Here is an 11,881-nt window from a genome sequence, read left to right as displayed (position 1 = left end):
AGCTTAATTGGTTAGGGCATCGTCCTGACATACCGAGGTTGTGGGTTGGATCCCCAGTCAGGGCACATACAAGAGTCAACCGGTATCCGGTCAAGATGGTGGAACACATAAACTCAGTACTTACTTCCTCGCACAACCATATCAAAATTACACCTAAACTACAGAATAACCATCATTAAGAAGTGCCAGAAATTGCACTTCTGGAATCCTACAACTATGGAATTAAAGAAGAAAACGCATCGAGACTGGTAGGAGGAGTGGAAATGTGGAATGGGCTTGTCCCACGCCCACTCGTGGCAGATAAAAATCAGGAGGGCTATCTCCAGAGCAATGGGTCTCAGCCCCATACCAGGCCCCCAACCATGGGTTCCAGTGCCAGGTAGAGAAGTTCCTGTAACTCCTGCCTTTAAAAACCAGTAGGGATTGAGACTGAGGAAGGTAGAAACTTCTGTAGTCCTAAGCAATTCCTCTTAAAGGTTCCATTCATGGACTTACTTGGACTCACTTCCTCTGAGCTCCAGCATGGGGACAGCAGCTTGAAAGGCACAGGGATGAGCTGAATTTTCTGACATCAGGGCAAGAGCTGGGGGGCAGCTTTCTCCCATACAGAAGTGCTGGTACCTTTGATGAGCCCTCCCCCGCCAGAGCCCTAGGAGGACATCATATCTGAGAATCCATCAACCTGGCTCACACTCTGTCCCACCCTGGTGATTCCCTGAGACCCTTCCCTGCTCAATTTTCAGGCCCACCCAAGGTGTTTCCAGTGGCTTTTTCATACAAATAGCTTGTCTCAGTTCATGGTTTACATTTTTCTAAATTATCTTACACAAACAGCATCTGGCCTCAGCAAGCCCTGTACCTCTTGCTAAGTGGCCCCAGGCCTGGCACTAGCAGCAGCCACCCTTGGTTTACCGGTTCGTCTTGCCTGGGCACCTCCAAGCCCAGCACAAATAGTTGCCATCTGCAGATTGCTCTGTAGCTTATGCCAGGTGGTCCCGGGGCAGAACACAGATGATTGACCTTGGTTAGCACCTCCGAGGAGGTCCCAGAGCCAACACACCCAGTGCACAGCTTCAGACCACATGGGAACACCACCTCCACAATTGACACACTCAAGGGCAAACTCAGTGGGCACCAGAGCCCTGCTGAAGTAAGTCCTGCTCTGTGGAGTGGGCCCCTGCACAGCTGATCCCCCATGGTGGTCAGAGGTTGGTGGTCAGAAGTCACAGTCAGTCATTGCAGCTGATCGGCCTGGGTAAATCCCATTGACATGCCAATAGTAATAAAAGCTCAACTATAAAAGGAGGGTGTACACAGCCCACATGGTGGGCACACCTTGAGCACCCAGCTTGGGTGACAGGACCACACAGGACACCTACTACATTAGTCTGTACTGCCGAGACAGGGAATCATAGCAACTCTACCTAATACATAGAAACAAACACAGGCTGCCAAAACACGAAAACAAAGAAATATGGCCAAAATGAAAGAACAGAATAAAACTCTAGAAAAAGAACTAAACAAAATGGAGACCAGCAACCAACTAGACGCAGAGTTCAAAACACTGGTCATAAGGATGCTCAAGGAACTTAGTGAGAACCTCAATAGCATAAAAAGGATCCAGTCAGAAATAAAGGATACACTAATTGAAATAAAGAACAATTTACAGGATTTCAACAGTAGAATGGATGAAGCTGTTAAATCAGCAATTTGGAATATAAGGAAGCAAAACACCCAATCAGAACAAAAGAAAAAAGAACCCCCCCCCCAAAAAAAAACAACAACAACAGAAATGAAGGCAGTGTTAGAAGCCTCTGAGACAACTTCAGTCATACCAATATTCACTTCATGGGGCTACTGGAATGAGGAGAGAGAGCAAGCATTTGAAAACCTGTTTGAAAAATAATGACAGAAATCAGCCCTGGCTGGCATAGCTCAGTGGATTGAGCTCGGGCTGCGAACCAATGTGTCTCAGGTTTGATTCTCAGTCAGGCCACATACCTGGGTTGCAGGCCACGGCCCCCAGCAACCACACATTGATGTTTCTCTCTTTCTCCCTCCCTTCCCTCTCTAAAAAGAAATAAATAAAATCTTTAAAAAAAATAATGACAGAAATCTTCCCTAACTGGTCAAGGAAATAGACACCTGAGTCGAGGAAGTGCAGAGAACCCCAGACAAGATGAATCCAAACAGGCCCACACAGAGACACATCATAACTAAAATGCCAAATGTTGAATACAAAGAAAAAATCTTAAAAGCAGCAAGAGAAAAGCAGTTCGTTACCTACACGGGAGTTCCCATAAAACTGTCAGCTGATTACTCAGGAGAAACTTTGTGGTATAGAAGGGTTTGGCAAGAAATATTCAAAGTCATGAAAAGCAAAGACCTACAACCCAGATTACCCAACAAAGCTGTTATTTAGATTCAAAGGCCAAATAAAGAGCTTCTCAGACAAGAAAATGCTGAAAGAGTTCATCACCACCAAACCAGTATTATGTAAAATGTTAAAGGTCTTCTTTAAGAAGAAGAAAATAAAAAATATAAATAATAAAATGTCAGTAAATACACATCTATCAACAATTGAATAAAAAAACAATAAATGAACAAACAACAGAAACCATCATAGACACAGAGAACATTTTGATGGTTGTCAGATGGTGAGGTGGGGAGAAGGGTGAAAAGGTAAAGGGGTTAAGAAGTACAAATTGGTTGTTACAGAATAACGGGATGTAAAGTACAGCATAGGGAATATATCAATAATAGTATAGTAACTATACATGGTGTCAGATGGATGCAGGATTTATTGGGATGACCACTTATCAAGTTACGTAATGTCTAATCACTGTGGTGTACGCCCGAAACCAATATAATAATGTAGGTTAACTGTAATTGAAAATAAAAAATGATTAAAAAAACACACCAATGAATAAAATACATGGAAAAACAAATCAATGTTTCTCTAAAATCAATAATAATTTTTTTAAAAGAATATCTAGCAAAGATATCAATTCTCTGTTTAGATTTTCCAAAGACCTGTGTTTTAGTAATTACCTTTCATAAATTAACTTGACAAGAACTGAAAGCAATTGAACATATAAAACTAAAAGCATGAAAAGAAACAGGAATTATTTAAGATAAGAAAATGCAACATGCCATTTGAAACAATACAGGACCAATTCAAGGGAAATTTATTATCTAATACATTAACTATAAGGAATTTTGATATATTCCATTTTGTGGTGGTTAGTTCTATTTTTAAAGATTTTATTTATTTTTAGAGAGGGGGAAGGGAGGCAGAAAGAGAGGAGGAAACATCAATCGGTTGCCTGGGGGTTGCACACCCCCAACTGGGGGCCTGCCCTGCAACCCAGGCATGTGCCCTGACCGGAGTCGAACTGGTGACCTCTTGGTTTGCAGGAAGATGCGCAACCCACTGAGCCACACCAGTCAGTGTTGTGGTTAGTTTTATGTGTAAACTTGACTGGGCCAGTTGGTCCCCAGTGTTTGGTCAAATATTATTTTGGGTGTTTCTTTTGAGAGTGTTTTCAAATGAGATTAACATTTAAATAGTTATACTGAGTAAAGCAGATTGTTCTCCCTAAAATGGATCTCAAAGAATTAGTTGAAGGCCTAAATAGAGCAAAAAGGCTGACCCTCTCTCCCTTCCCCCATCCTCCACCCCACCTGACCCACACCTCTAGTAAGAAAATTCCTCCGAGCTGGCTGCCTTCAAGTGGGGACATGCGTTTTTTCCTGCCTTCTGACTCCTGAGTCTCTAAGCTGGCAGGCCTTTGGGCTGGATCTGCTCCAGCTTGCCTACTGGCCCTGCATATCTCGGGACGTAACAGCTTCCACAATCATGTGAGCTGATTCCTTATAATATATACATTTCCTATTGGTTCTGTTTCCCTGGAGAACCGTGATACACTTTTTTCCTATGCATAGTCTTAAAACATGGACATTTTATGTGAGTAACTTGTACAGTCTAATTCTAAGTATACTTTAGGGCTCATTGATTTTCAGACACCTGTGTAAGAGAATAGTTATATGATATTTACATTTTTAAAGCACAGGAAATGCAAGGCTTTCTGTAAGTGGGTTGGCACACTTGTGAACAGCTTGTCACCGCTTCACTAACTTCTGAGTACTTTTTGACTAGTCCCTAATCCTCAGACCTGAGTGTGGTGGGTCTGGCACCCAGGGACTCCTCTGCCTCAGGTGATCTGACGCTGCAAGTTTGTCGGTGCAGTCCTCTGGGGGGCTTGTTTTCTTGGAAGCTGAATTGCACTGCCGGCTTGGCTTATAGGTTCATCTAATGCTTCTGTTGTACAAAGCCACTTGTTTGGGAACCTATTTGCCTGTTTGACTCTTTGTTTGGACCATTTATTCGTCTGGAGTTTATTTTCCTCTCTTGGAAAGACAGGAAAAAGATTTCTAGCTCTTTCCCTCCAGTTACCTACTAACATGGTACTGTTTTCTCTGTATTTGAACCTATTCTTAATAGTCCCTAGCCTTTGTTCTGTAATAATTATCTGATAATTTAATGTGTAATCATTCAGGTAGAAGAAACCTCACATTCCTTGGTTTTTCTCAAATTAACCTAAGCTTCCTTAGGCTTGGCTAAAGGGACTTCCAATATGGGTAGAGATGAGATTCCCTAAGCCCTTCACTGGCTCCTAAGAGAACCCCTGGCCTTAGCAGATGTCAAAGACGGGGTGTGGTTCATTGAGTTTTCTGTTCTTGCTATTGCTCCATACAGAGAATGCTTTTGCTGGGGTATGGCCCTCCTCCATCTAGGAGGCCCTGTTGTTCTGTAGGAGTCACCTAGGTGCCTTCATGCCATCTTCCCACCACCAACAGGCTGGTGCAGGACAGAGACTTGCTTTGCTCTCAAGGCCCCTGCACTTATCTTGACAACCCTGGACATGGCTACATAAGACAGACATGTCTATACCTCTTAAGAAAACCACTGAACCCAATCCCCTTCCAGTCCCTAGGGCCCCTCCTTTTTTCTAGTCAGGCTACTCCTTTTTTTTATTCCAAGCACCAGTCTCTTCCACATCACTATTCCATCCTCAGCATCAGGTTTATTCCTTTCCTGAGAAAGACCTGGAAGGATTTTTTCCTGACAGCCACTGAAATATGGAGGAGTTGTTGTACAACCCGCCCCTTACTCTCCTACACACACACCAATGGAGAAGAACCCAAATTTTAAAACATACAGGCTTAATTGGAAAAGGGGAAATACCTCTCTCTTATGATGAGGAAATACATTTCTATCATGATAACCGTACAGTCAGGAAATAGAGCCAAGGTGATTTTTCTTTTAAATATACTATGACACATTGCAGGTCCCTACTGCAGAGCCACTGTTGGAGAAGTGAATTGCAAGGTCCATGCGCTGCCACCCCCTCCACCCGCCATGCTGCTACCTGAGTCACTGCTGCTTGGCCTTCTCAGCCTGGCTTACAACAGTCCTGTTGTCTACTTCAAGGAGCAGTCTCTGGACAGAGACGGGCAGACCAGCTGCTGGGTCGAATCCAAACACAAGTCGGATTTTGGCAAATTCATCCTCAGGGACAGATAGTTCTGTGGTGGCCTAGAGAAAGATAAAGGGCTGCAGATGAGCCAGGATGCCCGCTTTTATGCCCTGTCAGCCAGGTTTAAGCCTTTCATGACAAGGACCAGATGCTGGTGGTGCAGTTTACTGTGAAATGCCAGCAGAACATCAAATGTGGGCGTGGCTATGTGAAGCTATTTCCAAGGGGTTTGGACCAGAAGGACATGCATGGCAACTCTGAATACAACATTATGTTTGGCCCTGATATCTGTGGCCCTGGCACCAAGAAGGTTCATGTCATCTTCAACTACAAGGGCAAGAACATGTTGATCAACAATGACATCCGTTGCAAGGATGATGAATTAACACACATGTACACACTGATTGTGCAGCCTGATAACACCTATGAGGTGAAAATTGACAATAGCCAGGTGGAGTCGGCTCCCTGGAAGATGTCTGAGCTTTCCTACCACCCAGGAAGATAAAGGATCCTGATGGTTCAAAGCTGGAAGGCTGGGGTGAGCGGGCCAAGATGGATAATCCCAAAGACTCCAAACCTGAGGACTGGGACAAGCCTAAGCACATCCCCAACCCCGATGCTAAGAAGCCTGAGGACTGGGATAAAGAGATGGGCGGAGAGTGGGAACCACCATAGATTCAGAACCCAGACTACAAGGGCTAGTGGAAGCCCTGGCAGATGGACAACCCGGATTCCAAGGGCACTTGGACCCTCCCAGAGATCAACAACCCCAGGTACGCTCCTGATACCAATATCTATGCCTGTGAAAACTTCCCCGTGCTGGACCCAGACATCTGGCAGGTCAAGTCTGGCACCATCTCCACCAACTTCCTCATTACCAACGATGAAGCATATGCCGAGCAGTTTGGCAACAAGACATGGGGTGTCACAAAGGCAGCAGAAAAGCAAATGAAGGACAAGCAGGATGGGGTACAAAGGCTACAGGAGGAGGATGAAGACGAGGACAAGAGCACAAGGAAGGGGAGATGGCAGACAAGGATGGGGAGGAGGACAAACATGAAGATGAGGAGATAGAGGATGAGGAGGAAGAAGATGCTGCTGCTGGCCAGGCGAAGGACCAGCTGTAGGGGCCATGCCACTGCTTCCAGGCCTGGACTGAGGCCTGAGCCTGCCCACCACAGTGGCAGTTGCACCAAATAATGTCTCTATGAGACTGTAGAACTTTCCTTTTTTTTTCCAGGCGGGTTCCAATTTGGGGTGGATTTTGGTATTGTTCCTCCCATCTTGCTTTTTTCCCCCCTATTGGTGTTTTGTCTGATTCTCCTTTGGCCCTCATCTTTCTTAACATCTTTGCCTTCCCTGTCCCCTGCTTTCCCCTGATCCCTTAATTCCCCCTCCAACCTGGGGGTCAGGGTGGTGTGGAAGAGAAGCCCCAGACCCACGATTCCAGCTGTTCTCCTTCCTGTAGCCCACATAAGGGCAGGAGATGAGAATAGAGCCCCCAGCGCCCCAGCACTGAGGAAGAATGGGGGTCCTAGGGCCTGAGCTCTGACACCCTCCCCCCTTCCTTCCCTCCTCTGCCTCCAGGACTGAGCCACTTCTGGGTGGGGCAGTGGGTTCCAGCTCAGCTCACACTGAGAATGTAAGAACTACATACAAAATGTCTATTAAATTAAGTTTTGTGTCTTCTAAAAAATAAAAATAAAAATAAGTAAATATACGAGGACACATTTCAAATTTATAAAAAGGTATGCAGACTAATGAATTACCTGTGTTAAGAAATAAAGAACTTTAAGAAACAAATTGTTACTAATAGTTTGGACTCTGTGATCATATTTTCTTTATTTTCCCCCACAACACTGACTTTCCTAAATTTTGTTTTTCACTCCCATGTATTTTGTTATAATTTTATTATTTATGTATAGATCCTTAAGCAGTATATGTAGGATTTTTTGTATGTTTTAAATTTGTATGTTAATGGAATCTTTATGTATTCTTACGCATCCTGCTTCATCTGTGGGCATACAGATAGCTACAAATTTATTCATTGCCACTGCTATAAAAGATTTCCTCGAATGAACATACCACATATTATTTATTCATTCTCCAGTGGATAGAGCCTCGAGGTTGTTACCAAATTGCTATTACATGCAATGTAGCTGTGAACATTCTTTTTTAAAATATACTTTTAACATTTCTTTATTGATTGATTTTAGAGAGAGGAGAAAGGAGAGAGACAGGGAGCACGAGAGAGAGAGACAGAGAGAGAGAGACATCAGTTTGTTGTTCCACTTACTTATGCTCTCATTAGTTGATTCTTGTATGTGCCCTGACCAGGGATCAAACCTGCAACCTTGGCATATCAGGGTGATGCTTTAACCAACTGAGCTACTTGGCCAGGGCCTACCATTCTTTTTCATAGTGCCTTGTGCACACAAATAACATATTTCTCAAAGAAAATTTACCTAAGAGTAGAATTGCTCGGTCCTAGAGCTTGTACATCTTCTACTTTGATATAAGCTGCCAAACTGCTCTCCAAATTGGATGAACATGCCCTATACCAAAACTTTCCCTTTGCATCACATCTTTACCAGTGCTACCATTCTCAGAATTTTTAACCTTTGCCAATCTGATTGTACCTCATTGTGGTTTTTACATCCCTGATTACCAATGAAGTGGAGCACTTTTTATATGTTTATGTTTGTTGGCTATTCACGTTTCCTTTTCCATAAAGGGCTCTTGTGCTTTTTCATACCCTCTGTCATCATTGTCATCATCATCACGATCATCATTATTAGTTTACAATATTGGGTTGTCTTTTTTGTATTGACTTGTGGGAGTTCTTTATATCTTCAAGAAGCTAATCCCTTGTCATCCATTTGCATTTGCAAATACATTCTTTCGATCTTCAGCCTGTCTTTTTACTTTGTTTATGGTATTTTTTGGATGTACAGATGTTTTTAAACTTTAGCATAGTTAAAGATCAATTGTTTTTTTATGTGTGCTCTAATTTTGTGTTTTAGAAAAACCACACTTTTTTCTATCTGAAGTCATGGGATAGTCTCCCTATTCTCAGCATTCCTTTGTTTAAAATCTTTGCTGTTCATGTTTAGAACTTTCATACTCCTTTTAATTATTTTGTTTATGGTGTGAAATAGGAACCAATTTTACTGTTTCCTATATAGATAACTAATTGTCCAAGCAATATTTAGTAAATAATTCAACAAATCCCCACTGACCTGCAGTGTATCAACTTTTCAGATATGTACAGGCCTATACAGAGAGAATTTGTGATCTGGCTACCCAGCCATACTATACTTAGAGTTTGTTTCACATTTTCTCATTCATCCTTGACCTTTTGAGCACGTCTGAGCTCACCTGAGAATTCCCTGCATAGCTTATTGGTGGCTTTGAACACCTCCCCTTCTTACTCAAAGGGATCACTGACACTGTAGGAATATTATTTTTAGAGCTTTCTTAGCCCTGTCTATTTCTTTTCAGAATCCCTGGCCTTGCTATCATAGGATTTTTAAAAAATTTTTCATGGTATCACTCCCAAAATTGAGAGCATACGTCTAACTTAAGTTCAACAGTCTTCTTTTTCCTATTACAAAATCTCCCCAGCATAAATTCAATTGGTGTTGTGACCTAAGTCTGCTATTCTGGTCAGAATTAAATTGGCTTACCAGGCATTCTTAATATTTTTGCTCCATTCAGAGCAACATAGTCATGAGCAAGGCAAGTATTCTCTGGATGGATGGTATTAAAAGCTTTGCAATATCCCACCATGGAGTATTTCTTGATTAATTTTAAAGTAATACATTTCCTTTGACAGTATCTAAAAACCCACAATCTTCTTCATCCTCCACTTTTAAAAACACTAGTTCTCTTGCTTTGCATAACTAGAAGTTTGAATATGTTACCCTAGGTAGTTAACTAGTTATTAATAAGGAAGGAAGCAAAGGGAATCCTACTGATGAGCACACTGATGAGCACAATGAACCAGGGAGCATAAGCCTGTTTGCTTCGCCAAGGAGTTACAGCCTCACACACTGCATGGAATCTCCCTGCAGCATTGCCTCCCCCTTTCTTCTCTATACTTAGAGTTTGTTGGGGGAAACAGGGGGAGGTAAACACATGAACAGTAGAAGCCAGAATGGCCCTGGCTGTTGCGGCTCAGTTGGTTGGGCGTCATCCCACAAAGCAAAATTTGCCAGTTTGAGTCTGATCAGGGAGCACGCCTGGGTTATGGGCTCAGTCCCCAGTGGGGGCATGTGCAAGAGACACCTGATTGATGTTTCTCTCTCACAACAATATTTCTCTCCCTGTCTCCCTCTTTTCCCCTCTCTCCAAAAATAAATAAGTAAAATCTTTGTTTTTAAAAAGAACGTAGTCAAGATGGCACAGGAGGAAGTGCTCGACCATAGAAGCCTGCCAGTCCAACCTGGGAGAGGGATCAACTGGCGAGGGGGTGGACCCATCCGAAGCCCACAAAAACTTGGGAAGTTGATTGGTTATTTTGAAAAAGCTCCTGGTCCTTCCCAAGCCTGAGGTAACATGATCTCAGGGAACAAAGAAGAGCTCTCTCTTAGTGACATGGGCTCACCCCTTGCACTCCCACATGTTCTGTCTCTGTAACCTTGGGGCCCTAGAAGCTGCACGGCTGTCAGCTGCACAGACTCCCCAGCACAGGCTGCAGGCAGGGGCCTTGGTACAGAGGCTCAGTACTAAGCTACCTGGACGGGAACTGAGACCACTTAGTAGCCACTTGCCGGCTCCAAACGAGTAAGTTTTAATGTGAAACAGAAACGCTGGGCACTGGCCTTTGTTTTCGCCTAGCTAAAGACACGGTTGGACTTTTTCCACAGAGGGACAGATGGAGAAGGGACAGAGAGGCAGCCTTGTACCCAGAATAAATCTTGCCACACACAATCTCCCATGCGTGGATCTGTGAAATGCTTTTCTCAGGATTCCATGAAAGAGCCCCACTTCCACTGGGCTACAAACACACAGCAGGAGATGGAGCCTCAGCACAGCTTGAGATGACATCTTAGCACATCCACTGGATTGCTGGGCAGGGTCATCAGAAGCCGTAGGGCCTGAACATTCTTGAAGGACTGGACTCATTCCTAAGGAAGAGGGAGCTAGGCATAGCAAGTTTGGCAAAGTTACAAACCTTTAGTTTTCTTCTTCTTTTCTTTCTTTTTTAAAATATTTCATTTATTTATTTTTCTTTTTTTAGAGAGGGAATGGAGGGAGAAAGAGAGAGAGAGAGAGAGAAACATCAATGTGCGGTTGCTGGGGGCCATGGCCTGCAACCCAGGCATGTGCCCTGGCTGGGAATTGAACCTGCGACAGTTTGGTTCGCAGCCTGCGCTCAATCCACTGAGCTACGCCAGCCAGGGGTTTCCTCTTCTTTTCTTTAAAAAATACTTTATTTATTTCTTCTTAGAGAAGGGAGGGAGAAAGAGAAGAGAAAGATTGATCGGTTGCCTTCCACACACCTCCAACTGGAGACCTAGGCCACAACCCAGGCATGTGCCCCGACCAGGAATCAAACTGGTGATCTTTCAGTTTTCAGGATGACACCCAGCCCACCGAGCCACACCAGTCAGGCTGTAAACCTTAACTTTCCAGAGGGAAGAAGTGATGCTATGTCAAGTCTGCTCTTTGGATTTGATTCCCAGGTCAGCAGTACATTCCCTACTCTCCTGTTTCCTAGGTAGGAAGCAGGATATGACATTATAGCCAAAGAACTCAACAGGAATTTTAGATGATGTAAGAAAACCTTCCTTCTTGACCTTTATCTTTAAATGTTTATGTTCAGAGGATAGGTCTGGAGCCAGACTGCCTGCATTCCAACCTTGGGCTTATCACTTCACCAGGAGACCTTCGGCATGTTACCTAACTTCTTTTTTTTTTAAATATATTTTATTGATTATACTATTACAGTTGTCCCATTTTCCCCCCTTCACTCCCCTCCACCCTGTACACCCTCTCCCACCCATATCCCCCCCTATAGTTCATGTCCATGTGTCATACTTATAAGTTCTTTAGCTTCTACATTTCCCATACTATTCTTGCCCTCCCCCTATCTATTTTCAACCTACATTCTATGCTACTTATTCTCTGTACCTTTTCCCCCCTCTCCTCCTCCCACTCCCCTGTTGCTAACCCTCCATGTGATCTCCATTTCTGTGGTTCTGTTCCTGTTCTAGTTGTTTGCTTAGTTTCTTTTGGTTTTGCTTTAGGTGTGGTTGTTCATAATTGTGAGTATGCTATCCTTTCACTATACATGTTTTTTCTTTATCTTCTTTTCTTAGATAAGTCCTTTTAACATT

At 43.4% G+C, this 11,881-nt stretch overlaps 1 pseudogene; it reads left to right on the top strand.

Moving 5' to 3' along the window:
- The first annotated feature begins 5,422 nt into the window (after window positions 1-5,422).
- On the top strand, window positions 5,423-6,667 carry LOC123811949 (annotated as a pseudogene).
- Window positions 6,668-11,881: the final 5,214 nt, after the last annotated feature.

This window comes from Phyllostomus hastatus, unplaced genomic scaffold, assembly GCF_019186645.2.
Source record: "Phyllostomus hastatus isolate PE091 unplaced genomic scaffold, TTU_PhHast_1.1 phas_scaffold_78, whole genome shotgun sequence".
Classification (NCBI taxonomy): domain Eukaryota; kingdom Metazoa; phylum Chordata; class Mammalia; order Chiroptera; family Phyllostomidae; genus Phyllostomus; species Phyllostomus hastatus.
The sequence above is the reverse complement of the archived record's forward strand: the minus strand, read 5'-3'. Positions and strand labels throughout refer to the sequence as shown.